The 4,105-nt window shown below is 41.6% G+C and overlaps 1 non-coding gene across 1 annotated transcript; it reads left to right on the top strand.

The window, feature by feature from the left end:
• Positions 1 to 2,340: 2,340 nt before the first annotated feature.
• LOC119926280 lies at positions 2,341 to 2,447 on the top strand. Its single transcript, XR_005450168.1, has one exon. It is a non-coding gene; the product is annotated as a U6 spliceosomal RNA (small nuclear RNA).
• The last annotated feature ends 1,658 nt before the right edge of the window (positions 2,448 to 4,105 follow it).

Genomic DNA, 4,105 nt, shown 5'->3' with positions numbered 1-4,105 from the left:
TTAACCAGTTAATAAGCCTGATCCAGGAACCTCTGCCAATCTTCTCTTAAAGACATAGTCTAAACGTTGTCATGTCATCACTATTTGAGGGTCCAGACACTTACAACTACACAGGCGCAGCATGGCTTAATGGAAAGGGCACAGATCTGGGAGTTAGAGGACCTGGGTTCTAATCCTGAATCTGCCACTTGTCTGCTGTCTGACCTTGGACAGGTCAATTCACTTTTATGTGCCTCAGTTACCTCATCTGTAAAATGGGGATTACAATTGTGAGCCCCATGTAGAACATGAACTGTGTCCAAGTTGATTATCTTGTGTCTACTCCAGTGCTTAGTACAGTTCCTGGAACATAGTAAGTGCTTAACAAATGCCTATAAAAAATAGGAGGGACTGTAGATGCCACTTTCAACAAGGAAGCAGCATGATGTACTGGATAGAGCATAGCCCTGGGAGTCAGAAGGTCATGGGTTCTAAACCTGGCTCTGCCACTTGATGGCTGCGTGGCCTTGGGCAAGTCACTTAATTTCTCTGTATCTCAGTTACCTCATCTGTGAAACAGGAACTAAGACTGTGAGCCCCAAATGGGATAAGGACTGTGTCTAACCTGATTTGCTGGTATTCACCCCAGAACTCAGTACAGTGCCCTGCACATAGTAAGTGCTTAACAAATACCTTTTTCATTATTATTATTATTATTATTATCATTATTTTGGTTTAGTGGATTGAGCATGGGCAGAGTCAGAAGGACCTGGATTCCAATTCCAGCTCCACCACTTGCTGCTGTGTGATCTTGGGCAAGTCACTCAACTTCCCTGTGTCTCAGTACCTTATCTACAAAATAGGGATTAAGACTGTGAATCCCATTTGTGACATGGACTGTGTCCAACCTGATTAGCTTGTATCTACACCAGTGCATAGTATCAATCAATCAATCAATCAATCAATTGTATTTATTGAGCACTTACTGTGTGCAGAGCACTGTACTAAGCACTTGGGAAGTACCCCAGCACTTGGAACAGTGCTTTGCACATAGTAAGCGCTTAACAAATACCATTATTATTATTATTACAGTGCTCTGCACACAGTAAGTCCTCAATAAATACAATTGAGTTAATATCTAGGTGAGCAGATTCTTCAAAATCCCCAAGTGGAGCCTAGGAAATGGAGTGTTACCAGTGATCTCTATGTGTTGCCAACTTGTACTTCCCAAGTGCTTAGTACAGTACTCTGCACACAGTAAGTGCTCAATAAATACGATTGAATGAATGAATGAATGAATTAATATAGAGACGGTCCCTACCCAACAGTGGGCTCACAGTCTAGAATGGGGAGACAGAGTACAAAACAAAACATATTAGCAAAATAAAATAAATAGAATAGAATGTACAAGTAAAATAAATAAATAAATAATACAGTGCCTAGCACATAGTAAGCGCTTAACAAATATCATTAAAAGAATAGGTGGTATGTAGAATTGAGGATGAAGGCATGGAAGAAGCTTCAGCATCCAAAATTCACCAAGGTTCAGGTAAGAAAATGAAAATTTCAGGACTATTCAAATTAGAGTTTCATCTCTGATCCCCAGCCCTCCCATTTAATTGGAAAATAAAAGTGGGGTCTATGAAGAGAGATTACCTATGGTGATAGCAATTTATTAGTGTGTTCCAACCTCTTATTTGTATGTGTTTTTCCAAATTCTTTGAGGCCTAATCGTCAGACAGAGATTGACAATTGCGAGATTGCTCTTGGAAGGCTTGCCAGATGTGATAAATGTGTCTAGATCTTTTCCATCCCAGAATAATCAGGGTGAGGGACAGAAACCATAGGGAAGAAATTAAGTTTAGGGTTTATGTGTGCAATCTCAGTAAAACTGAGAAAAGTTTTTCCTGAACAAATGTAAAAGGCTTCTGAAAAATGCTCATGTTCCCAGCTGGCCTTTGGGATGCAGGGGGAATTGATGTAGGAGTTCTGGGTAAAAGGGTTGCAATTATGGATATCTTTATCCCTGTCTTTTTGACACCCTGATCCATGGCAAATTTGATAGCTTTGCTAGAAATGAATCACCGAAGCCAAAAAAAATAAAGGGAAAGAAATGAGAGATAAAATTCTACGCATTACACCTCCTTCTCCAAAGGGTATAAATCTCCCAAATTTTTCATTTTTGCCAACAAGTGTTACAGAGGAGGAGACAGCTCTCCCTCTCCTTGCAAGTGTCACAACCGAACCCAACAAGGAGATGGAACTAGAGGATCCGAGCTGAATAAAGCTGGACTAGAACCAGCTACTGATTCATTCACTCACTCACTTAGGACCAACATGCCTAGTTGAGCGCACATGAGCTTGCTCGCTTCGGCAGCACATATACTAAAATTGGAACGATACAGAGAAGATTAGCATGGCCCCTGCGCAAGGATGACACGCAAATTCGTGAAGCGTTCCATATTTTTATATATGTATATATGTTTGTACATATTTATTACTCTATTTATTTTACTTGTACCTATCTATTCTATTTATTTTATTTTGTTAGTATGTTTGGTTTTGTTCTCTGTCTCCCCCTTCTAGACTGTGAGCCCACTGTTGGGTAGGGACTGTCTCTATGTGTTGCCAGCTTGTACTTCCCAAGCACTTAGTACAGTGCTCTGCACACAGTAAGCGCTCAATAAATACGATTGATTGATTGACTGATTGATTGATTGGGAGTCAGAAGGACCTGGTTCGAATCCTGCCACTACCACTTGTCTGCTTTATGACCTTGGGTAAGTCACTTCACTTCTATGTGCCTCATTTGTACTTCCCAAGCACTTAATACAGTGCTCTGCACACAGTAAGAGCTCAATAGATACAATTGAATGAATTTCCCTCATCTGTAAAATGGGGATTAAGACTGTGAGCCTTATGTGGGACAGGGACTGTGTCCAACCTGACTAGCTTGTATATACCCCAGTGCCTGTCACAGTAAGTGCTTAAAAAATACCATTAAAAAAAACCAAAAGCAAACTTATGCGGTAGGTTTGGTGATTGGCTGCTACATTAATAGAAATTGGGCAGAGCTGACTTTGAGAGAAGCATCTGGGCTCAGCTATCCTGCAGTCCAGGCACCCAGAACATGGGTATTTTCCTCTGAAGCCCTCATTCATTCATTCAATCATATTTATTGAGTGCTTACTGGGTGCAGAGCACTGTACTAAGCGCTTGGGAAGTACAATTCAGCAACAAATTGAGACAATCCCTGCCCACAATGGGCTCACAGCCTAGAAGAGGGGAGACAGACATCAAAACAAATAAATAGGAATCAGTAGCATCATTATAAATAAATAGAATTATAGATATATAGACATCATTGCTAAAAATAAATAGAATTATAATTATAAATATGTATATATATATAAATATATATATATATATATATAAATATATACACATAAGTGCTGTGGGGCAGGGAGTGGGGTAGAGCAAAGAGAGCAAGTTGGGGCAATGGGGAGGGGAGGGGAGGGGGGAAGAGAAGAAAAGGAGGACTTAGTCTGGGAAGGCCTCCTGGAGGAGGTGAGCTTTCAGTAGGGCTTTGAAGGGAGGAAGAGAGCTAGTTTGGCGGATTTGTGGAGGGAGGGCATTCCAGACCAGAGGTAGGATGTGGGCCAGGGGTCGATGGCAGGACAGGCAAGAACGAGGCACAGTGAAGAGGTTGGCAGCACCAGAAGAGCGGAGTGCGCAGGCTGGGATGTAGAAGGAGAGAAGGGAGGTGAGGTAAGAAAGGGAAAGGTGATGGAGAGTTTTGAAGTCAATAGTGAGGAGGTTTTTCTTGATAGGAGGTTGATAGGCAACCACTGGAGATTTTTGAGGAGGGGGGTGACATGCCCAGAACGTTTCTGTAGAAAGATAATCCGGGCAGCAGAGTGAAGTGTAGACTGAAGCAGGGAGTATGGACTAACAGGCAGGTATTTACAGGGCAGCAGCTGAGCTACTGCAATTAAATTATCATCATCATCATCATCATCAATCATATTTATTGAGCGCTTACTATGTGCAGAGCACTGTACTAAGCACTTGGGAAGTACAAATTGGAAACATATAGAGACAGTCCCTACCCAACAGTGGGCTCACA

This window comes from Tachyglossus aculeatus, chromosome 3, assembly GCF_015852505.1.
Source record: "Tachyglossus aculeatus isolate mTacAcu1 chromosome 3, mTacAcu1.pri, whole genome shotgun sequence".
NCBI lineage: Eukaryota > Metazoa > Chordata > Mammalia > Monotremata > Tachyglossidae > Tachyglossus > Tachyglossus aculeatus.
Note: the sequence above shows the minus strand (reverse complement) of the source record. Positions and strands in the feature narration are given on the sequence as shown.